The sequence below is a fragment of the Lithobates pipiens genome, unplaced genomic scaffold, assembly GCF_037356315.1.
Source record: "Lithobates pipiens isolate NorthernLeopardFrog02 unplaced genomic scaffold, aLitPip1_a1.2 Scaffold_16, whole genome shotgun sequence".
Classification (NCBI taxonomy): Eukaryota; Metazoa; Chordata; class Amphibia; order Anura; family Ranidae; genus Lithobates; species Lithobates pipiens.
This window is the reverse complement of record NW_027507748.1, coordinates 252,203,490-252,229,467: the sequence shown is the minus strand read 5'-3', so window position 1 is coordinate 252,229,467 and position 25,978 is coordinate 252,203,490. Positions and strand designations below refer to the sequence as shown.

The 25,978-nt window shown below is 45.5% G+C and overlaps 1 protein-coding gene across 6 annotated transcripts in view; it reads left to right on the top strand.

Annotated features, from left to right (window-relative positions):
- Positions 1 to 25,978, top strand: part of KLHDC8A (kelch domain containing 8A) — a 358,281-nt gene that overhangs the window by 20,359 nt on the left and 311,944 nt on the right. The gene's annotated exons all lie outside the window — the stretch shown is intronic.

Genomic DNA, 25,978 nt, shown 5'->3' with positions numbered 1-25,978 from the left:
AGATCGGCAACTTTGTGTCAAGGACAAGGGATCTGATGGCATTTGGAACAGATGCCTTGGTTTTTCCCATGGGATCAGTTTTCACTGATCTATGCGTTCACTCCTGTTCCGCTGCTTCCGCGCCTTCTTCGCAAGATCAAGCAAGAATGAAAGGAGGTGATTCTTGTGGCCCCAGCATGGCCCAGGAGATCTTGGTCTGCCGAGATCTTAAAGATGGCGGTAGGGGACCCTTGGGCCCTAACACTGTGGCCAGACCTTCTCTCGCAAGATCCAATATTCCATCCTATCTTACAAATGTTAAATTTAACGGTTTTGCTATTGAGACCTACATTCTGAAAGACCGTGGGTTGTCCGCTTCAGTAGTTTTTACTTTGGTTAATACTAGGAAGCCGGCCTACAAAGTCATATAGAGTCTGGAAGGCATATGTCTCCTGGTGTGAATCCAGGGGTTAGCACCCCAGGAAATATGTCATAGGTAGGATCCTTGAATTCCTACAGATGGGATTAGAAATTAATCTGGCCTTGTTCTATCAAGGGCCAGGTGTCAGCCTTATCAGTGTTTTTTTTTTAACGACCACTTGTTTCACACTCTCTGGTTTGTAACTTTATTCAAGGGTAACACGGATTAATCCTCCAGTTAGGTCACCCTGAACCCTTGGGACTTAAATTTAGGCCTGGCATTACAGAAACAGTCTTTTGAGCCAATACAAGATATTCTCTTGGTCCTCTTGATGAGGAAAATAATTGTCTTGGTTGCCATATCTTCTGCTAGAAGAGTATGGCATTGTATTGGCTGTTCTTTTTTGTAAAGAGCCATATTTGATTATTCTTTAGGATGAGGTTATATATATGCGGCCTCATCTTAATTTCCTACCCAAGGTAGTGTCTGGTTTTCATTTGAACCAGGATATTGTTCTGCCTTAATTTTTTCTAGAACCTTGTTCTGTGAAAGAAAGGTTGCATTCTCTTGATGTGGTGAGAGCGGTCAAGGTCTATTTGAAAGTGACCATTCAGATTCATAAAACAGATGATTTGTTTGTGTTGTTGTGGTGTTCATCAAGCGATTGTTCAAGTTTATGCTTTAAAGAGGAAAATTCCTCCTTTTCATGTTAAAGCACACTCCACCAGGGTTGTTAGTGCTTCTTGGGCAGTGCATCACCAAGCCTCCATGGCTCAGATATTCAAGGCCGTAACTTGGTCTTCAGTTCATACATTTACCAGATTCTAGCAGGTAGATGTAAAAGTCATGAGGATATCGCTTTTAGGTGCAGTGTACTGCAGGCTGCAGTATGAGTGCTCTGGTCTCTTAGTGCCCTACTTTATTTTGTCTCCCTCCCTTCAGTTGGCATTGCTATGGGATATTCCACATAATAACTACTATGGCGCTGTGTCCCGTGATGTACGATAAGAAAATAGGATTTTTATAGCATCTTACCTGTAAAATCCTTTTCCTTGAAGTACATCACGGGACACAGAGGTCTCTCCATTCTATGGTATACACATGTATTGCTTTGCTACAAAACTGAGGAACTCCCAGCAGTGTAAGTCTCTGGGTTTTTTTTTTTTGTTAAAGATAACAAACATGTTATACTTACCTGCTCTGTGCAGTGGTTTTGCACAGAGCAGCCTAGATCTTCCTCTTCTCAAATCCCTCTTTGGTGCTCCTGGCACCTCCTTCCTGTTACGTACCCCCCACAGCAAGCAGCTTACATAATCTCCAGGCCTAAAATAATTTTTTAAACTTGTGCAAAAAATGCAAAAACAGGTCTTACAGCAAAAGCGTTAAAGATGCATGTGGCGTTATTGAACAGTACGCTTTTCATGGTGCCTGAATTACATCATGTAATGGCTGTGCATTTTTACCTGTGGAATTAATGATTTTTTTATACTACGACTAGCTATACTATTACAATAAACATATTTTTCTAAATGTAATTTAACCAATTCAATAGACAATTGCGCAGTCATGCTACACTGTACCCAACCAAAATTTTTAGCATTTTGTTCCCACAAGTAGAGCTTTCTTTTGGTGGTATTAGATTACCTCTGGGGTTTTTCTTTTTTGCTAAACAAATAAAAAAATACAGAAAATTTGGAGAAAAAATATGTTTTTCTTTGTTTCTGTTATAAAATGTTGTAAATAATGAAGTTTTCTCCTTCACTGACGGGCACTGATGAGGCTACACTGACGGGCACTGATGAGCACTGGTATGCAGCACTAATGGGCACTCATAGATGGCACTGAAAGGCTGCACTGATGGGTACTTATGGGTAGCACTGATGCTTTAATATTCACTTGATTGTGAAGCATCCTGGACGTGGTACTTTTTCATGGATGTTTTGCTTGAAACCGCACTTGCACTTTATGGACTTTTGTTTAATACCCAGAGACATATTAATGCACTGTTTCATATTGGGTCTTTCTAAGTGATTGGTTCATCAAATTTATGCACATTTACCACTTATTCGGATAATTTATTTATTTATATATTTCTTTGGTGACTGCCTTAGCTTTCTTCACTAGATTTTTTTCACCACTGTTTTTTTATACAAATTTATTTTTATTTATTTTAAGTCAAACATTGTTTGTTTCATTATATGTAATGTTACTCTCAATGCCTTCGTGATTTTTTTTTTTTTTTATATTATTGAGATTTCTGGTGACTGCTTTAGTTTTCTTCCCTAGAGTTTTTTCACTACTACTTTTTTTATATAGATTATTTTTTTATATAAAAACCCTTTTTATATTTATTTATTTTTAGACAAATATTGTTTGTTTCACTGTATGTAATGCTATTCTTAATGCTTTAGTGGACTTTCTGCTTCTATGCCATAGTATTGAGATTTTGTGTTCATCACTGTCTCTTCACAAATTACTAACTAGCGCTGCATCCACATTTTTTATTTACTCAGGTACTCCTGATGGAGGTGACGAGTACTCAGGTACTCCTGAGGGGGGTGACAGGTACTCAGGTACTCCTGATGGGGGTGACGGGTACTCAGGTACTCCTGATGGGGGTGACGGGTACTCAGGTACTCCTGATGAAGGTGACGGGTACTCAGGTACTCCTGATGAAGGTGACGGGTACTCAGGTACTCCTGATGAAGGTGACAGGTACTCAGGTACTCCTGATGAAGGTGACAGGTACTCAGGTACTCCTGATGAAGGTGACAGGTTCTCCTGATGGGGGCGATGGGTACTTGGGTACTCCTGATGGAGATGACGGGTACTCATACTCCTGATGGGGGTGACGGGTACTCAGGTACTCCTGATGGGGGTGACGGGTACTCAGGTACTCCTGATGGTGTGACGGGTACTCAGGTACTCCTGATGAAGGTGACGGGTACTTGGGTACTCCTGATGGTGTGACGGGTACTCAGGTACTCCTGATGGTGTGACGGGTACTCCGGTACTCCTGATGAAGGTGACGGGTACTCAGGTACTCCTGATGAAGGTGACGGGTGCTCAGGTACTCCTGATGAAGGTGACAGGTACTCAGGTACTCCTGATGAAGGTGACAGGTACTCAGGTACTCCTGATGAAGGTGACAGGTACTCAGGTACTCCTGATGAAGATGACGGGTACTCCTGATGGAGGTGACGGGTACTCAGGTACTCTTGATGGAGGTGACGGGTACTCAGGTACTCTTGATGAAGGTGACGGGTACTCAGGTATTCTTGATGGAGGTGACGAGTACTCAGGTACTCTTGATGGAGATGACGGGTACTCAGGTACTCCTGATGGGGTGACAGGTACTTCTAATGGGGGTGACAGTTACACTTTATTCGAGGAGGGGAAATCTGGGCACAGTAGTTTTCTCACACTGGAACGGATTGTGAGGAGGAGAACCCAGCAAAAGCCATTATAGTCTGGTTTGTTTACACTTGTGACCATCTGTGATTGGACATTGGCTCTTTACCCCGATCGGGGCTGGGCTTTGTCCAAGGGACGAGCCTCATCCCCGATCGCCGCACACCCAGCGTGCATGCTGAACGTATTGACAGGGACCGGCTGTAATTTTATACAGCCGGTCATGTGGTAAAGAGCCAATTTCATTTCATTGGCTCTTTACCTTGATCAGGGATGGGCTGTGTCCGAGGGACACACCTCGTCCCCCAATCACCGCTCTGCGGGCCCCTGGGGCGAGAAGCGGTGGACGTCATATGACACCCACCTGGAGGGAAATAAGGTTCCTGCCGGCATCATATTACTATGGCCCAGTATGGAACTGGATAAACATTCATTCACCAGCAAAAATTTCCACACAAAGGGCTCAGTCAGATGGGTGATTAAGCTGTCCTCTGAGCAGAGCCACTGGCAGATGCATGTGCATCCACCTTGTAGAGTAGGCAGCCTATAAATGTAGATGGGCATGCAGTGCCAGCACAGACACAATCGTATGTCAAACTTACTTTGATATGGGGGCAGGAACGGGTGTGCAAATCCAAGCCTAGAAGCTCTTTGTTTGGATCCATGCATCCACTTCTGCTTGAATTTTGACATGCGATTGTATTCATGCCGGTGCTGCGTGTGCATCCACTTCTATGGGTTGCATGCACGCAGCACCGAGGTTACATAGTTACATAGTTACAAAGGTTGAATAAGACACCAATCCATCCAGTTCAACCTGAGTGAGTGTGGGTGCATGTCTACAATTATCCCTATTTATTTAAGGTACCTCTATAGCACTGTCAATTTACTCAGCTCTTCACACATACATCGTACCTTAACATCAGTCCCTACCCTCAAGGGTCCCCAACTCATATTCATATACTAGGACCAATTTTGGACAGAAGCCAATTAACCTACCAGCATGTCTTTGGATTGTGGGAGGAAACCTATACAGGCACAGGAAGAACATGCAAACTCCAGGCAGGTAGTGTCGTGGTTGGGATTCAAACCAGTGACCCTTTTTACTGCTAGGCAAGAGTGCTAACCACTACACTACTGTGCCGCCCAAAGGTGGATGCTTGTGTATCTGCCAGCAGCTCTGCACAAAGGATGGGTCTAATCACCCATCTGAATGAGACCTAATACAATGACAAAGGCACAATATTGGCACTAGAAGAAATGGAGGGAGCTGTTGCATAAAGGCACAGCATTGATATTGTGCCTTTGGTTGGTCTGGCAAAAATACTAAATCACCATTATTCAAAGCTACACTCAAGGCAGGCATTAAATACATTCATGTAGCCTCCTGTTTATTAATACATAATGAAATACATTTATTAATCTTCAGTGTATTTAGCTGTTTGCTTGGAGTTCAGCTTTATGCATGAAAGTGCAGCTACACTTTAACCAATTGCAGACCAGACCAATTTGCTGGTCAAAGACCAGACCCCTTTTTGCGATTCGGCACTGCGTCGCTTTAACTGACAATTGCGCGGTCGTGCGACGTGGCTCCCAAACAAAATTGACGTCCTTTTTTTCCCACAAATAGAGCTTTCTTTTGGTGGTATTTGATCACCCCTGCGGTTTTTATTTTTTGCGCTATAACCAAAAATAGAGCGACAATTTTGAAAAAAACGCATTATTTTTGACTTTTTGTTATAATAAATATCCCCCAAAAATATATAAAAAAACATTTTTTTCCCTCAGTTTAGGCCGATACGTATTCTTCCACATATTCTTGGTAAAAAAAATCGCAATAAGCGATTATTGATTGGTTTGCGCAAAAGTTATAGCGTTTACAAAATAGGGATAGTTTTATAGCATTTTTATTAATAATTTTTTATTATTTTTTTTTTTACTAGTAATGGCGGTGATCAGCGATTTTTATTGTGACTGCGACATTGTGGGGGACCCATCGGACATTTTTGACACATTTTTGGGACCATTGTCATTTATACAGTAATCACTGCTATATAAATGCAGTGATTCCTGTGTAAATGACACTGGCAGTGAAAGGGTTAACCAGTGGGTGGCAGTGTAGGGGTTAAGTGTTCCTAGGGGTGTGTTACTAACTGTGGGGGGGTTGGGCTTTCATTTAGTGAACAATGTGATTGGAGCAGAGATCAGCGTCACTAGTTGCTAGGCAGAATGGAGAAATGTTGTTTACACAGCATTTCCTCCATTCGGCCGCTCCGTGAGACGATCGCGGGGATGCCCGCGGCGATCGAGTCCGCGGGTCCTGCGACCGGACTCACGGGGGTCCCGACCAGCGCGGGAGTGCGCCGGCGGCGCACTTCTGTGCGCAAGCTCGTCGTGACGGGGTGTTTTTAAAAACCTTTTTTTTCTTATTTATTTTAATTGATTTTATTTATTTTTACACAGTTTTTTTTTAAAAAAAAGGATCACTTTTATTCCTATTACAAGGAATGTAAACATCCCTTGTAATAGAAAAAAGCATGACAGGTCCTCTTAAATATGAGATCTGGGGTCAAAAAGTCCTCAGATCTCATATTTGGACTAAAATGCAACAAAAAAAAAAATTACATTTAAAAAAAATATACCTTTAAGAGGTATGGGCGGAAGTGACGTTTTGACGTTGCTTCCGCCCTCCTATGGTATAGAGACAAGTGGGGGCCATCTTAGCCTCACTCGTCTCCATATCCAGCTAGCAAAAGGACCCGATCGCCTCCGCCACTACCGACGGCTCTAGTAAGCAGCGGAAGGTGCGGGAGGGCAGCGGGAGGGGGGGTGGCACCTCTCCCGCCGCCGATAGCGGTGATCTCACGGCGAATCTGCCGCGGAGACCACCGTTATCGTACAGACGACTGGCGCCTGAAGAGATGGATATCTCGGTTGTGGCAGCAGCTGCTGCCGTTACCGAGATATCCATCTTCAAAAATAGGACGTACATCGGCGTGCGCTGGTCGTTAAGTGGTTAATAAAATATTGTAATAATATCCGTTATTTGTGTTTTCAGTCACTTATAAAGTCCCATTTTATTGGAGGTTTTTCTCCTTTCTGTACAATCTATTTGGGATGTGGTGACTGAGAACAATATTTTCTGCGATTATTGGGATTCTTTTTTCCTTAGTTAGCACTAGGAGCCATTTTAGGGAGCCTGTGTACTAATGGCTAATTAGTAAATTAATGGCTAAAGCGAGACAGTGGGGAACTTTGCCTAGATGTAGCCACCAGTATATTGCACGGCCAGTGCACATTTACCAAAACCATATAATATGAGGTCAAACCTTAGGAGTTTCAGTTTGTATGCAATCAGGCAGGCCCTTGCACTACATGGTTTTGGTAAATCTGAATACAAAAATTAGCAGAAAATCTGATAGTGTGTATGGGGCTTTACAGACTGTGCTTTTTTAGTGATTTCTGCACCAACTCTCAAAATGCAGAAACATTAGCCTATAACACCTGCCTACACAACCTACATTAGCCATCTTCTCCACATTTATCAATCATTGCATAAGAGTTTTTTTTTTCTCCCTAAACCTTGTGCTGCTTGAAGTCTTTTTGTGTAACTGGTTTTATTTGGAAGATAAAGAAGTTAGGTTCCCCTCCAACATCCAACATCTGTCTTTTTAGTGTCCTCTGTGTCTCTTTTTATGTTGGTATAGTCAGCAGCTTTGAGTTCTTCTTGGGCTACAGCCACTGGCAAAGTCATGGCTCCCATAAGGAATGCTTTAATAACCATTAGAAGGCTTGACAGTCAAAATATACCCTTAACTGACTGTGTTGAGAGACAAAAAAGTATACCATGGCTATTCCATGATTCCCTTTCTAAGCTGGCAGATTCAGACATTCATTTTTTTGAGAATGGTGCTAGAAGGGCAGTCTATGTCATTCTGGAAAGGAAATGTGTTATTCCTGATGAGGTGGTAGTGCATTTGAAGAGTTTAACTGGTGCAGTCATGATCATGGCAGAATTGTGCAATCAATGCTTTACAGGTCAGACTGTAGAGTGAAACCTTACCAGACTTTGCCATAGCTGCAAGTGTTGTGGGGTCACTTGTTTAAAAAAGACAGGCCAGTATGTTGCAATATCAGACCCTGATGAGCTGCTTTGGGAACAATTTATTGCAGCAATTATTTCAGCCCATCAAATAGGCCCTGAAGTATGTTTTGACCTTGAGCTTTTTCTGAAATCCTGAGAGTTCCTTAAACCTAATTAAAAAGATTATGGTCCAGACATAGATGGCTTCCTCTGCCAAGAAAAGGGACCTAAATATGGGCCATGCATCTCTAAGCACTCAAGGAACAAAAAGTATTAGAAAGACAAAAATCCATTGGCAACAGAGACTTGCCTTGACATACGCAAAAATAAAAAGTAGTGTTACCAATGATTGTTGGTTCCCACCATCTCCTGCACTGAGTATTGGTGTTGGTAGAGCCCGAGTGAATCATTGAATCCAAAGATAAATCGCTACTGACCAGGACGCTGACTAATTTAAAACATGGCTTTTCTGGATTTTCTGATGGACATCTGTTATGATCTGCACACATTTTTGGATTGAAAAGTATTCTACAATCTGTAGGATGTCATTTGGTTTAAGTCACTGTCTGATAATTTTACAGAAACCGTGGGTTACAGCGATCTTGCTGCAAATTTACCAGTTATAGAGATCACGCTTGCAGTGCTTAGTTTCTAATACAGTGCAGGTGGTGCACAGAGTATCTAATACAGTGTATACAGTTTCTACTACACTTCTGGTGGTATACACAGTATACAATACAGTGCAGTCGTTGTACAGTTGCTAATACAGTGCAGGTGGTGTATACAGTATCTAATACAGGGGGTACGGTTTCTAATACATTTCAGGCGGTGTACACAGTACCTAATAAAGTGTAGTGTGATTTTGCAAAACAAAAAATATATTGTATCTGGAAGGCCACCAAGGAGAGGCAGATGCTCACAGGCCACTTAAAGAGGGCAAGCAGCCTTTGTGTCTACAATCCTCTGCAGGTGGCCGTGTGGCACGGTTGTCCTTTTTTTCTGCTGCTGGCCATGTTATTGAGCCAGAACATGCAGAAGAGTTGGTGGAGTGGATAACAAAGCTGTCCTCATCCTCCTCATCCTTTGTCACCCAGGCACAGAGTAGTTTGCCTTCCAATGCAGCTACCAAAGCGGCCTATTCCACTGGCTCCTTGTCCACAGTCACTCCTTCCGTAGCCCCACCATCATGCACGCAGGAGTCCCCAGAATTCTTTGACCACAGTGTCGGGTACATGCTACAGCATTTTGAAGGATCCGATCTTGGTTCCCAGGTTGAGGAAGGGAGTAACTTGAGCCTAGAGAGAAGGGGTACCCAAGAAGGACAAGAAACTGGCAGTCATGTTCCCCCAGCTGCAGCATAATGCCAAGTTTGCTCCAGTGACGAGGTGGGGGTGGGGTGATGAGGTCAATAACTGTACTTGGGTGCCTGAGAGAGAGGAGGAGGAGAGGAGGAGGAGGCACAACTCCAACAAGGCAGGATGTCCTCTAGGGGGCAGCTTAAGGGAAGCCACCCTATTGCATCATACCTCAGAGCTCCGCAGGTGCAGGGCGCTGCTGACTCCCCACTGACTTTTAAAAGTTCCTTGGTGTGGGCCTTTTTCGACACGTGCAGCAGATTGCACTGTTGCTGTTTGCAACCTATGTCTGAAGCGGATCAAGCGTGGCCAGAACAGCGGCCGCTTGGGCACCATATGCTTGACCAGACATTTAATGACCTGTGTGCAGTCCGTTGGCAATAGCACTTGAAAGACCCTCATCAACAAAAAAGGCAGATTTCTCCTTGCTCCTCATTTGGGATCTCCAACCCTACTATACCTCCAGTCCTCTCAAAAAACTATACTGAGAGGAATGAAGGTATAGCAATAGGTGTCCCAAGTACTTGCAGCCAATCTGCTAGCAGTACACCACCATCTGATTTTAGCAGGCAAATTTCCCTATCCCAGTTGCTGAACCATAAAAAGAAATTTGGTCTCAGCCATCCACATGCTCAGCGTCTAAATGCTATCTATGCCAAATTGCTAGCACTGCAACTGCTGCCTGTTCAGCTGGTAGACTCTGCCCCTTTTTGTGAATTTGTAGAATGTGCTGTATCTCAGTGACAGATTCCAAAACACTATTTCTTTTCACTGAAGGCCATTCCGCCCCTCTACCAGCATGTGGAAGGCAATGTGTTGGTCTCGTTGGACAGGGCAGTCAGCAGTAAGGTTCATATTACCACGGACTCATGGTCCAGCAGGCATGGGCAGGGACGTTACCTTTCCTTCATGGTGCACTGGGTAACACTGCCGGCAGCTGGGAAGGATGCAGGACAGGGTTCAGTGTTGTTGGAGCTTGTTCCGCCACCACACCTCCAAAATGCTAGTGGTGATTCTGCCACCGCTCTCTCCTCTACCCCCTTCTCTTCTTCTTCCTCTATGGCCTCTTCTGCAGATTTGTCCTGAACCAGCGGTGCTCCGTAAGCGTTCAAGGGGCTATGCAAGCAGACAGGCTAAAATATGCCATGCGGTGGTGAGTTGGTCTGCCTAGGGGACAGGAGCCACACTGGGGCAGAGATTCTGTCAGTTCTGCAGGGGCAGGCTCAGAGGTGGTTGACGCCATGCCAGATTCAGCCAGGAATGGTTGTATGCGACAATGGCACCAACCTTCTATCCACCCTCCGACAGGGACACTTGACCCATGTTCAATGTTTGGCACATGTCCTGAATTTGGTGGTGCAGTGGTCCTTGAGCAGGTACCCAGGCTTACAGGATCTCCTCAGGCAGGCCAAAAAAGTCTGTGATAATTTCCACTGGTCATACAATGTCAGTGCTTGGCTGGCTGACATTCAAAGGGAATGAAACCTGCCCACCAACCGCCTCATTTGTGACATGCCCACCAGGTGGAACTCAATGTTGGCAATACTGCAGCGGCTGCACACACAGCCACTGCAGGGGTCATCAGTGAGTACCTGTGCGAGTATGGCACAAGGACAGGGTCAGGAGAGCTTAGCTTCTTTTCACCACGCCAGTGGCTACTGATTAAGGATGCATGCACTGTCCTGTCACCATTTGAGGGGGCCACAAGGATGCAGTGACAATGCATGCATCAGTGACACTGTCCCTCTGGTCTTCCTGTTGGAGTACACGCTTCATGGAATCATGGACTTGGCATTTGAGGCAGGACAGCGAGAGGAAGAGGAGGACTTTTACCTCTCAAGGCACCTTTTATCCAGATAGCATTCTTGTCAAACACACAGGAAGAAGAGAAGGATGATTGTGTCAGCATGGATGTAGAGGATAACACTCAGCAGCAGGCTTCAAGGGATGGTTTTCAGTCCCCGGAAACCCAAGGAGTTGTACGTGGCTGGGAGGAGGTAGTTCCTGACAACGTCATCCTCAGTGACCCAGAGGACTCGGAATCGAATGCCTCTGCAAACTTACACTGCATGGCCTCCCTGATTCTACAAAGCCTGCGAAAGGACCCTAGGATTTGTGGTATCAAGGAGAGGGATAATTACTGACTGGAAACCCTTCTTGATTCACGTTACAAGGTTAAGGTTACAGAACTCATCCTGCCTTCGCAGAGGGAGCAGAGGATGAAACATCTTCAGGAGGCCTTGAAGAAAGGTTTCTGCAACGCATTTCCAGACCCTGTGAGGTTACAATTTTCTGGTGCTGGGCAACGTGATGCTGAGACTTAGAGACCTTTCCAACAGAGAATCCACTGGGTTACTGGGTCTTGAGAAAGGACCACTGGCCAGAACTTACTCAATATACAATTGAGCTATTGGCCTGTCCTGCATCCAGTGTGCTTTCTGAAGACACATTTTGTGCTGCTGGAGGGTTTGTAACGGATCAAAGAGTGTGCCTGTCCACAGACTCCGTTGCTAGGCTCACATTCATAAAAATGAATCAGTCTTGGATCAGCAGCTATCAAGCACCTGATGCTGATATAACTGATTGAATTTGCTTGGTAGTGGGATCCCTTGAAGACTGCCTATGCTGACTATTCCCCCTCAATCTTGATGATGTTAGCTTCCAGCAATATTTTTTGTTTAGGGCACCACCACCGCCCAAGGTCCAATTTTTCTTCCCCTGTTTAACAGGGGCAATGCAATTACAATTTTTCATATTATATTTCAACGCAGGGCCCATTCCTGCGCCCAACAAGAGTAACTGTGAGGGCTTACAGTGTTGTGGTACCACCACCAAAGGCCCAATTTTTTTGTCCCTGTTTAACAAGTAATATTATAAGGCAGGGCCCGTTCCTGCACCCAATAAGAGTAACTGTGAGGGGTTACACATAGAATGCATTAAGAGTAAAAAAAAAAAACCTTCTGCCTTAACAACCCCTTTAATACCCCTTTAATACCACTTTAATTATATATTTGGCTTTAGACTCTCTGAGAAAAGTGTTTTTTTTTTTTTTAGTTTGCACAATTAGTTTACAAGTATTAAATAAAAAGGTTTCTCCCACAGTTCAAAATCAAGATCAATTGGCAACAACCTAAATTGCTTATACACAGGGCCATTTTTAAGGCAGTACGAAAGGGGCAGGGTCCCCCGGGCCCAATTATTGTTGTGGGGCCCATTTGTGCAGTGAATAGAGGAGCAAGGTGTTTATAAAGGAGGGGAGGGGGAGCGGGAGGGAAGGAAAAGGGAAAGGGGATTTTTTTTTCTTTCTTTCTTTCTTTCTTTCTTTCTTTCTTTCTTTCTTTCTTTCTTTTCCCTTCCCCTTCCCCTTCCCCTTCCCCTTCCCCAGGGGAATGCACTTATCAGATATTTATTTCTTAGAATAAAACTATAACAGCACAAAGTAAAAAAGAGGTGGAGGGAGGGTGTACTATGGTACCAAAAGTTTTGCGAGAGGGGGAAGGGAAATGAAAATGTATGTGTGGGTTCCCCTTTTTTTTTGACACACGCAAATAGCATTATTTTGGTATTGATCTCCTAGTATAAGAGAGATAGGTTGAAGGGGGGGTGCACTATGGTATTGAAGGTTTTTGAATATCCTAATATATAACGGATTGTTTAAAAGGAAAGGGTAAGGGGGAAAGTGGGGAGATAGAGAGAAGGAAACTTTTTTTTTTCTTTCCCCCCTCCCTTTTTTTTCTTCTCCTTCCTCAGGGAAATGCACTAAACAAATATTTATCTCTTAGAATAAAACTGTAACAGCACAAAGTAAAAAAGGGGTGGAGGGAGGGTGTACTATGGTACCAAAAGTTTTGAATTGGTTAGCACAAAAATTGATTGTTAAAAGGAGGGGGAGGGAGGGAGAGGGGGAAGGAAAATGAAAATGTGTGTGTATGGGGTTTTTTCGCTCTCTCTGTCTTCCCGCCCCCCCTGTTTTTTGAGGGGGTGGGGTGAGCGAGGAGACCGCCTCCAGGACCCCGAGTTAACTTGGGGCTATCATAACTGTTATTCAAAAACTTACTGTAAGGGCATGATCAAGCTAGGCTCGCAGATGGATATGGCACGAGTGGAGGGTGGGACACTGTGGGAACTGGGTACGAAGAGTATAAAAGGGCCACAGGAGAGACCCCCAGCGGAAGCCCAGATGGGCAAGGGTGGGGGGGTTGGGTATTATACACTATGAGTACCGGGAGTATTGGGGCGCGGTGGGGTGTGGGGGGGTGGGGGGTAGGATGGGGCGGCCCACCAATAAGTGGTGAGGCCACTCCTCCCCTCACTATCATCCTCGGTACTTGTTTTTATTTTAATTATGTAAATGAATAGAGTGATCATAGCCTCGTGGAATGTTCGGGGCTTGGTTGACCAAAACAAAAGAGCAGCAGTCTTGTTAGAATTGGAGGGGAGGAGATCCGGTATAGTGTTCCTGCAGGAGACACACCTAACCCCAATCAAAGCTTTGCAGTTAACTAACCAAAAGTTCCAGGCCTATTACTGTTCCTTGTACTCCTCCGCTAGTACAGGATATGGAATATGGCCCTAGAGGGGTCTCGGACCACTCGCCTCTGACCATCACTATAAGCATAGGGGGTGATACCTGCCCGGGGGAGTGGAAGATCAACCCTTGCTGGATTGAACTGATTGAGGATTCTAACCTATTGATAGCTAGGATAAGGGAATTCCTGCAAATAAATGGGGGTACAGCGTCACCTGGAATGGTATGGGACTCTCTGAAGGCTTATCTTAGAGGCCTGATAATCCAGCAAGTGGCAATAACCAAGAAAAAGTCGAGGTAGCAGGAAAGGGTAATAAGAGAAGGAGTTGCTCAAGCAGATAGATTGTACATAGAAGACCCGACCCCCAATAGACAGAAGGAATGGTTGAATAGACAACAAGCCTATAAAATGATACTTGTTAAGAGGGTGGAGAATAGGTGTATATTTCAACGCCAGCATTTCTTTGGTGAGGGGGAGAGAATTGGTTGTACTCTCTCCCTCTTGATTGAAACCAATAAATCCCCCACTATGATCCAGGCGATTAAAATGCCGAACGGGGATCTTACTACCAGCCCAACAGATACAATGAAGGAACTGGGCAAGTACTACAAAGTTTTATATAGGTCTACTAAACAGGGGTGCGAGACAGCAATGGTTAATTTCCTACATCAATTGACAGTTCCATCTCTATTGGAAACATGACAAAATAGACCTTGAGGCACCAGTTACGCTAGAAGAGTTAAAAAGTGCAGTAGCAAGAATGCCTAACCAAAAATCTCAAGGTCCACATGGGCTGGCAATAGAAATCTATAAGTGGTATGGTGAAGTGTTATTGCCAGAGCTTTTAGAAACATTGAAGTGGGCATTGGAGTTGGGTACCTCGATGCTGGAAGCTAATATTACTTTAATACCTAAGGAGGGGAAAGACCAATGCGAGGCCTCCTCGTATCGGCCAAACTCCTTGTGATGTTCTGACGTCAAAATCTTAGCCAAAGTCTTGGCGACCCGTCAAAATAAATGTATACATAAATTAATACATCCAGACCAGTCAGTCCTTATCTCTGGTAGGACTACTAGTACCAACATTAGAAGAGTTTTTCTAAATGTTCAAATTCCAACTGACAATGAAAGCTCCAAGGCCATATTGGCCTTGGACGCTACTAAAGCCTTTGATAGCCTGGAATGGGATTATTTATGGGGAGTGCTAGAGTGATTTGGCTTTGGCCCCTTATTTATTAGATTGGTAAAACTACTTTAAAATGAGCCCAGGGCAAAAATTAAAATGGTAACTGTATTCTCCCAGGCATTCCAGCTAGGGAGAGGGACGAGGCAAGGATGTCCCCTGTCTCCCCTCCTGTTTGTTCTGGCAATGGAACCCCTGGCGATCCTGACAAGGGAGCATCCAGATATCCAGGGGTTTCGGTGCAATTCAGGGGGACATAAAATCGCTTTATTTGCCGTTTTGATTTGAATGGTGGGGGAGTTTGGACAACACTCTGGTCTAGTGATCAATTGAAACAAGTCAGCCTTATTACCACTGACTAAACCTGGGGATCAACCTCTCCCCATGATCCCTTCTTTGGAAGTGGTACCTAAGTTGAAATATCTAGGCGTCTGGATTTCTCGGGATGTGAATCACTACGCTATTGACAATTTAACGCCACTGCTAGTGAAACTGAAACAAAAAGTGGACATTTGGTGCCGCCTCCCTCTCTCCGTGGCGGGACGCTGCAATTTAATTAAGATGATCTGCCTTCCGCAAGTGTTATATATTCTCCATAATTCTCCAATTTGGATTAACCAGAAATGGTTCAAGAGGATTGAATACTTATGTCGGGATTTAATTTGGAAGAAAGGCCAAGCTAGGATTGGCTTGCAAACATTGCAGCATCCCGCCAGGAGGGGAGGAGTGGCAATTCCACACCCGAAACTATATTTTATATCAGCTCAACTCCAGCATTTGGAAGGGGTGGGATTTTGGGGAGCGAGTGCTCTAGTAATAAAATTATGATAGAGGGAGCACCCCATAACTTGCTAGTCGAGGTATTGGAGGCTAATTCTTTCGTCTACAGGTGTCCCACCATCGACTTAATGAGTAAAGTGTGGCAGGTAACAAAGTCGCTGATGGGATACACTGGTGTGACTGAGTATACTCCGCTATGGTACATCAAGATGAAATAGCAAACATAGAAAGACCCCAAGAATGGGAAAACCAGGGAACCTCTATTTCAGCAAATAGTTGAATGGAGGTCAGTGAAAGGCTTGCTTTCTTAATTATACGCTAAGTTGGGAGATAAAAATCTAAGCAGAACAGGGCGCATGTGCGGACGCCGGGAAGATGGCAGCTTGATCTCCTTGCTCCGTGAACGTTACCGCTCGGTGAATCGGGCACAGCCCGGAGCTAACCACCACCGCACCAGGCCCATCTGCTGTGGACACAATCAGGCAACCGGCGGGTATGTATAATACGCCCCGGAACCGACCCCCGCAATAGATCACAGCAAAAATCCTCTCCAGCCCGGGAGAAGGGGAAAGGCAAAATGGCGCCTGAACCACTGGAGCCAGGCGACGCCACTCAGCATTCAGACGATAGCCTGTCGCAATTCCCCTCTAACCTGGCAAGTCCTGTAGACACTGGCTCTGATGCTCTGTTCCAGAAATTCCACACTATAGTGAGGGACAAAATAAATGCAGCCTCCCGCAAGCTCTCTGCGGAACTGGTGAAGGGCCTTAAAGAGATAGGACACCGCACCAATCAGTTGGGGCTGAGGATGGATTTATGTCAGGTCACCTTGAGGCGAGGTGATAGATGCACACCGTAGGGATCAGGGGTGCACCGCAAGGTTGTGGACCCTACGGCTGACTGCTGCAGACGGGGGACAGATCTGACTGGGGTTAGAGCGTAAGATTCCCTGGAGTCTAAGTGCCAGCAGGTGTTCACTAGCGCCTCTAGTGGTGAGGATGGACTTGGCTGCAACTGGCTCCAGGTCGCGACCCCCAGCTCACACCCACAGTAGGCAACAGGAGGATAGGGATGGTGAGGGACAAAGCCAAGGTCGGGGCCACAAGCAGACGGGAATAGTCGGAGACACGCCAAAGGGTCAGGATCACAGGCAAACAGGGATAGTCAAAGACAAGCCAAAGTCGGTAACGTAGTAATATAGGGCTCCCTGATAGGGCCTGGGGTGGAGCCATGCTTAGAGGAGAGGTTATAAAAACCACCAGGTGGAAGTGGCTGGCCTCTAGTCTGAACACATGAGGGGAGGTAAGCAAACACAGGAAGATCACTGCATAACCATGACAATTTAACAACCACTGTTCTGGAGGGGCATGAGGAGGAGGAGAAGTTTAATGCTGAACTTGGTAACCTCCAGGATAAGCTTGAGGACTCTGAAAATAGGGCTTGTAGGGGTAACCTACGTATACGCGGACTCCCAGAGGCCATTACAGACCTTCAGGGGACAGCTACAACTTTTTTTTCAGGAACTTGCACCTGATATCCATGTGGAACGCCTAGAATTCGACCGTATACACAGGTCCCTCGCCCCCAAGCCCACCAAGGGACCTCCCAGGGACGTGATCATAAAATTCAATTTTTACAGAACCAAGGAGCGGCTTCTCCAAGCGGCCAGAGAATTACCGGATATCTCATTCCAGGGAAACCCCCTCCAACTGTTTGCAGATCTTTCTCCAGTCACCATAGCTAAAAGGAGGCACATGAAGCCCTATCTGCAAATCTTGCAAGCCAGAAACATCTGCTACCGGTGGGGGTTTTCCTTTAAGCTCTCCTTTTACCACCTAGGCCGTCAGTTCCATGCCTCATCCTTGCCAGACCTCCAGCGGCAATTTCAGCAGCTACAGTTTGATCTCCCTCCTTCCCAACCAGAGTCATCAGTGGCCCGTCCGGGTCCCTCCCAAGCTGCTTCTAGATCCTCGCAGTCATCTCAGCATGAGTCTCAAGCCCTCCACTCTCTTCAGGCCCAGCGATTCCAAGATGTTTCTACAGGTGGACATTGCTAACAATCTGTGAATTCTTACCAGACTTTGTGCAGCTGACTTGCTCATGGACCCCGAGCCGGATGCAATCTATATTGCCTGATGGGTTAGGCGTGTCGCCCCTACACCCCATCCGAGAGCCTGGCATGAAGAAGCCTTGTTTTTCTCCAAACCTGCGATGGACCGTACAGGGATAAAATTCCAGACTATGGTTGCCCAGTTTAAGTGCTGGAGGTAATGGGCTATGGAGCCACCGAAATCTATTTATGGACAATTGTTGCATTCAGGTAATAACTATGATTCCCTTACCCTCCCCCCCACCATATTTATTTATTTATTTTCCCTTTTTGCTCTTACTCCCTTTTGTGGGGGTTTTCGCCTATAGCGGTAATGGACAAAACTTTATTCTGCCACTTTTTTACCCTTTCTTTATTTTTATTTTTGCCCCTTGTGGGTTGGGTCCGATGCCAGCACCAATATATGGCGTTTGATTTACAATCGGCTGCCCAGTAGTTATCGTCCCTCAGGCCTCCTACTACGGCCATTTGTAAAATGTTTTTGATTGCACAGGCTGGGCTTGGGCCCTGAGTGTCTTTGACCCCGACGGGGTATTTTGGGGCGCGGACTGGAGTCCGTCCCGCAGTTTACAGTTATAATTGATTGTGTGTCTACTCCAGGTTGTACCAATTTCTGGTACCAATTTCTGGTGCGATGAGGTCCTCCACACATAATAGTTTTTTTTTTTATGCCATTATTGACTTGTTCGCTGATATTCATGATTTTATGCCATTGTTGATTTGTACTCTATTACTGATTGTACTCTATTACTGATTTGTAATATTTATGATTACTGTTACGCCGAATGGTGTCCGACGGACCACTGCTCTCCCATGTGTTGGTAATTGGCCCGGACTGCAGATCGAGCTAACGCCCGACTACTTAGTGGGGTTCTTACCCCACGACCAATAGCAATCTTACTGTGTGAAAAATATTTGTTTACAGCATTGCACGATTACACTACCCTTTATGATTTAACACTTCAAATTACTTTCCTATCCCCCTCTTTAGTCCTTCTGACCTTCCCTACTTCCTCTGTGTTCGCGGGGTGCGCACTCTGGTTCAAGGTAAGCGGCCACCCACAAATACCACCATGACAATCAATTGGTTGTCCCTGAATGTACAGGGTGTGAAGGGTCATAAGAGGGTGAAGGTCTTTAAGTATCTACGAAAAGAACGAATTGATATTGCATGCTTACAGGAGACTCATTTTTCTGAGGCTTCCTATCGCAAATATTTTGACGCTCAGTTTCCTCAGGTGTTTTTGGCGAATGCCCCAACCAAGCAAAGGGGGGTGCTCATGGCGTTCCGCAAATCAGTTCCATTTAGTTGCACTAAACAGATTGCGGACCCTGATGGCAGATATTTACTGCTGCAAGGCACCATTTATGACATAGAGGTCACCATAATGACGTATTATGCCCCTAATATAAACCCGGGACCCTTTTTGACCCATGTCTGCGCCCTGCTGACATCCCACTGCATGGGTACCCTCCTTCTCGCGGGTGACTCTTATCTAGTTTTAAACACCATACTAGACAAGCACCCATCGGAGAAAAACAGCCTGTCGACAAACACTAGAAAGTTTATCCGCTCTTTACAAATGCACAACCTGGTTGACCTGTGGAGGGAGTGTCACCCCCGGGGCAGGGATTACACCCATTATTCCCATCCTCATCATGTTCACTCCAGGATAGACCACATGTTTATTGCTCAGACGCCACCTTTCATTGGTGGTATCTGCTTCAATCCTGGTTGCCCCGTGGTCGGATCATGACCCGGCGTTGGTGGTCTGCCACTCCATCCTAGATAGGCCCCGGTTTTCCCCCTGTGTAATGAATGACAGAGGAATACTTTCGTGACAACCTGGGCTCGGTGGCGTCACCAGTGACACTCTGGGAGGCCTATAAAGCGGTGCCTCGTGGTCGGATTATTCGTCTAGCGTCGGCCCGTAAATGGGTGAGAGAGGCAAGACAGAAAGGCCTGAAGTCCCGACTGGTGACGTTATCTGAGACGTTCAAATGATTTCCCACCCCAGGCAACCGTAAATTATTAGAGCAGGCCCGCTCGGAACTTGACCTGTGCCTCACTGAGGGGGCGGAGTGTGTTTTACGCTGGTCCCGTCAGAGATGGTATGCCGCATAAGCTGAATCGAATGTTGGCCAACAGACTCCGAACCTTCGCCCCTAAACTTAACCCTATAACCCTGCGAGACCAACACGTTTTATCGGGTAATCCAAAACATGTACTGGAGGAGTTTGGTTTTCACCTTGCGAATCTGAACACGGCTCCAGAGCGGGATGCTGCCCAAGGCACGGCAGACTTCCTTGGTCGTCTTTCGCTCCCATCCTTGACGGAGGCGCATATCACTCTCATGGATCGGGATACCCAAACTTCAGAAGTTTTACAAGCGATAAAGGAACTTAAGGTGGGAAAGCGGCCTGGGCCAGATGGTTACACAGCGCTTTATTACAGAAAGTTGGCACCAGTGGTGGCACCTCACTTAACAGCCATGTATAATTCGGTAAAAAACGGTTGTGCCTTCACCCCAGATCTCCTAACAGCAAATGTAATGATGATCCCTAAGCCAGACTGCGACCACTCTTCTTGGGCCAATTTCAGACCAATCTCGCTTATTAATGTCGACATGAAAATCCTGACAAAAATTTTGGCGACCCGCGTTTGATAAAAAAAAAGACCAGGTTGGCTTTGTACCCCAGAGACAGGCAGGAGATGCCATACGACGTATATTGCAACTCCAGCACATAGCCCATACTCGTTCACTGGAATCTATGCTCCTATCCCTTGATAAGGCCTTTGACACCTTATCTTGGCCCTACCTCATGTCAGTTCTTCAGCATTATGGCTTCGGGACCTCATTTATGACATGGATGTCAGCTCTATAGGACTCCCCCCGGGCAAAAATTAAATATTACGCATTTGAATCTCCCATTTTTGATATCCAGAGGGGAACCCTCCAGGGGTGTCCACTTTCGCCCCTTCTTTTTGTTTTGGCATTGGAGCCCCTGGTGGAAGCAATTCCAATTCACCTGGATATAAGAGGCATTGAGGTAGCGGGCTGCCCCCATAAAATTTCCTTATTTGCCGATGACATCCTTCTCACTGTCACCTCCCCTAGAACCTCCCTACCAAAGTACTATTGCAGGCCTTCGCATCTTTCTCGGGACTCCGGATTAACCCATCAAAGTCAAAGGCGCTGTCGACACATCGTTCTCCGGAGTTACTGAGGGACTTTCAGTCGGCTTTTCCTTACCAATGGGTTTCTTCACTGCCCTACTTGGGAACCCGCCTCACCTCCACGTATCAGGCTCTATACCAGGCGAACTTTCCACCTTTGTTCAAAAAAGTAACGGACACGCTGTCATCGTGGTCCAATTTGCCTCTTTCGTGGTCCAGAAGAATAACAGCCATCAGAATGTCGTATCTCCCGAAGCTACTATATTACTTTCATGTTCTACCAATTCCAGTTCCTTCACATGTCCTCAGTACCCATCAATGTAAGATCTTGCAATTTATCTGGGGATCGTCCCGCCCCCGAATTAGCAGACAAGTCTTGTTTGCTAAAAGAATTAATGGGGGCCTCTCGGTCCCAAACTTACGGGCTTACTATGTAGCAGCCAACATAGCTCTGCTTTGCCATCTCCACGAGACGTACCAACTCCCACTGTGGGCTATTATCGACCTGGTTGATATCGACCCCATCCCTACATCATCACTGCCCTGGCTCCCACCTGCGCATTGTCCTGTGATTACGGGGCCCTGTATGATTCACACACTGCGAGTATGGGACTCGGTGAAATATTCTGCTGGGCTGATTTCTCCCCATCTCCCGCTTTTACGGCTCCTCCGCTGCCCACTGTTTCTCCCAGGTCTAGATAACCCCCCGCAATTTACATGGTGGACCATGAATGGCTTTGTTGAGGTACATTCATTGATTACTCCCACTAGGATCCCATCCTTTGAGGCTTTGCGCTCGTCGAATGACATACCATTGCGTGAGCAGTTTAGATATTTACAAATCCGTCATTTTCTCCAAAGCCTCATTAAATTTCAAGATATTCCATATACTTTGGCACCATTTGAGAGCATAGGTAGAACTAGGCCCCACTCTTCTGGCCTGATATCCCTGATATACACAGCGCTGATCATAGTTTCATAGTTAGTAAGGTTGAATAAAGACAACAGTCCATCCAGTTCAACCTGTGAGTGTCTACAATTGTCCCTATCCCTGTACATTGCACACTCACATTGGTCCCTACCCTCAAGGAGCCCACAATCCAAGGTCCCCATTCAGGGCAAATTTTGGACAGAAGCCAATTAACCTACCTGCATGTCTTTGGATTGTGGGAGGAAACCGGAGTACCCGGAGGAAACCCACGCAGGCACAGGGAGAACATGCAAACTCCAGGCAGGTAGTGTCGTGGTTGGGATTTGAACCAGCGACCCTTTTTACTGCTAGGTGAGAGGGCTAATCACTACACCACTGTGATCTCTACGAAGAGACCCCTGTTGCGGCCCTATCGACTGCAGTGGGAGAGGGAATTGGGGAAGAGGCTCGACCCAGAGGAATGGCAGATAATGACATTAGCCTTATCTAAGTGCTCGCGTAATGTGTTAATTTTGGAAAACACTTATAAGGTTTTGTACCTGTGGTATTACACTCCGATGCGCCTGGCCCGTTTCATCCCAGCCTATTCTCCACTATGCTTCAGGGGGTGCTCCCAGGAGGGCACCAGGGCCCATATTTGGTGGACGTGTCCACGGGTATGCAGACTGTGGGTCAAAGTGTACGCACTACTCCGTAGTCTACTTCAGGTAAATCTTAAAAGGGACCCGTTTAAGGCACTCCTTGGCAAACTGATTACTGAATTATTATGCCCGGAACGGCAACTGGCACAACATCTTTTACTGTGACTAAATTGACAATAGCGAGAGCTTGGAAAGTCCCAGCCCTGAGCTTTGAGGCAGTCAAAAATCGCCTGAATGATGTTATGGTTAATGAAAAACTGTCGTCTATTCTTTTTGATACCCATAACAAATTTCTCAGGGTCTGGCAACCCTGGATTGCATATCATCACTCTCCTAGATTTGATGTCACCTTATTATCATTATAGGACCTTGGCTGGGCACACCCCGTGAACCCCTTGTCTTCCCCCTTTTCTTTCCCCTCTCTTCCCCGGCTTCCCCCCCTCCTTTCTTGATTCACGCTGCCCCCCCTCCCTCCATTTTCCTCTCAATAGCTTTTTTACTCCCCCTCCTCTCCAGTCCACCTCCTTCTTCCCCTTTCCTCTTTTTTCCCTACCCCTTTTCTGAAGATGATAACTATGGGCTTACTATACTGTATGTTGAATGGTACTTCTGTATTGCAGTTCTGTAAAGAACCTGGAGTAACCCGGGTTCAGGATTTGTGTTTACTACATTGACAATAGCCTGTCCAACTTTGCACTGTAATATGAAACACCTGTACTGCTATCTAACTGTAAGCCTGTTGTGTTGGTATACAAGATAATAATAAAACTTTTGTAAAAGAAAAATCTAAGCAGAAAAGGACCTGATAAGAGTAGAGTAGGGTGGATCAGAGACTTAGGGGCAATAACCCAGGAACAATGGGGGAAGATTCTAGAACAAGGGAGCCTGGTCTCAATATCCCCTTCACAAAGGGTGTCTCATTTATATTTTATTCATAGAGTTTATTATACTCCCCAAAAAATGTGTAAATTTGGAGTGATACCTAGGGACAAATGTCCTAGATGTAAAGAAACAGGGGATCTCCTCCATATGGTATGGAAATGACCAAAATTGTTTAGATATTGGGTGGAAATAGTCGAGAGGATAAATAGAACTTTTGGTACTGCACTGAAGCCAGAGGCTAAGCTTTGTCTTCTGGGAAGTCTTGAGGAGAGCAATATCCTACCCCCAATGCAGTGTTAAGATGTCTATACCAGGCTAGGCGATTAATAGCGTTGAACTGGCAGTCTAAAATACCTCCTTACCTCGGTGGAATGGATTGAAGCCACTAGCTTTATGATTTGGTGTGAGAAGGTGTGGGATATCAAACAAAACAACCTAAAGAAATTTGAGGGCCTATGGAGCCATTGGCTGAACGAGATGGGCTGTCTGTTGCGGAGGATGCCGGAGGGGCAGACTGAGCTGCCGCCCCATTAACTCCTCGTCTAAGGACGAGGGGGGGGGGGCGGAGAGAGAGGAAGGAATTCCTCTCCCTTTTCAGTTTCCAGTGGCCTGCCTACTTGGGCATATCAGATGGATGAGTTGAGGATGCCCCGCCCCCCCCAGTTGCACCGGCGTCCTGTTCCATCTCTCCCATCCAGTTGAGCATTAACTCGATTGGCGCAAATTGGTACTCGTGGTGTATATTTGGGGGGTGGGGGAGGGGGGAAGTAGAGGGCAGGACAAGGGTATGATAGTAAAAATTGTTCACTGCTTTTTGTACTCTTGTGTTTAACTGTATGTGATGGCTATTACTTACTTTTATGAGATTTTTTGTATACTTGTCCTTTGTAATCCAATAAAAATGGATTGAATTAAAAAAAAAAAGGGATCTGTAAAATGTATGTGAATTATATATTAACATCTGAAGTGCAATAAACCTTTTCACAGCAAGGTACAATTAATTCCATAAACTGAAACTATGTATCATCTTTAGTTAAAACTGACCTCCAGGCACTAAAATTATATTTTTACCTTTCTCTTGGGTAAAAACTGTGACATTCTGGCTACTTGTCAGCTACCTCCCATATTTATAGGTTATCTACCTGTTCCTCGATGGGGGAAGGTAAATTGCAGACCTCAAGCTCTCTACTAATGCAATCTTTTTAAAAAAAATAAAACACACCCACTGAAATAAATGGTTGACATTTTTATGTTAATATTGATGGCTTGTAATTTTAGGCTTAATAAAATTTACATTCATAAACCAAGGGAGGTAGTTTTTGGCACAGAAAAGGTGCATTTTTTGCTATGGAGGGTTAATATTGGGGCTAGTATGAGGTGGGCTACTTGGGGTATGACATCACTCATAGTGCAAGGAGTTTGGCAGTAAAAACAAGCTCTTGTTAGTTGGTGCAATTAGCTAGTCTGCACACTTCTTTGTAATCAGGTACTAGGACCCTTTTAGTTAGAGACCCCCAGTAGTGATTTAATGAGTGGGACTATAACGCTAGGTTTGGAGAAGCATAGTGCAGTTCGAGCATGGGAGCCAGATACCTGACCGGCATGCAGATGTAGTCAGCGGAGTGGAGGCCCTGAACAGGGCTGGAAGAAAGAGTGAGGTAGTCCTGCACTCAGAAGAGCCTGCTGTAGTCATCTTGTCTCTTATTGTGGTGGAGGCTAGAGATGGTTGCAAAAATCTAGAAGTGTTCTCTTACGTGTGCCTATCCCTTGGAGGACTCAGGAGAAGTGTACTATAGCCAGTAGTATAACTGCAGTGGTCCTCTCTCAGGATCTACGGGCAAGGAATTGTCAGCTGGACAGAGTAAGCCGTGAGTAGTAATGACCCTTGGAAGCAACGAGATTGTGTAAAGGGAAGATGTATTAAGGGTGAAGTGTTGTATGCTGTTTTTACATGTGACTGCTGCGCATCAGCCACTCTATGTGATTGACAAAGTACTGTCAAGTGACCATGGATAGTATAATCTATCTAGTATGTAATGTGACTGTAAATGTCATCTTTGAAGTAACATCAGTAAAGTGCAACAACAATGCTTCTTTTGTGTGAGCATTCCTTTCTCCAGAATATAAAGGCTAATGGCTGGGATGTAGTGGAAAGGCATCTGGCAAGGAGTAGGGCACAATATGGCAGAGGTTTAAGGCTTTAAGTAGGTGGGTTGTTGTTTTAGCAAGACGAAGCAGGGCAGCGATTTGTACCAGTTGGTGCCAAACACCAGCCAATCACAAGCCCTCTTATGCATTGATCCCCCAATGCAGAATGTTAATGTACCATAGGTTTTAAATGCAAGAAATTATGTTCCCAGAGCTCCGGCCCTAAAACCATACTCTTGCAGGGATTCCTTTTCATTCTCAGACTTGGAGGAGCATGGAAGGGAGTACCTGGCTGTGGCAACTGAAGAAGAAATCTGCAAAGAAGAAAGGCTGTCCCTACAGAACC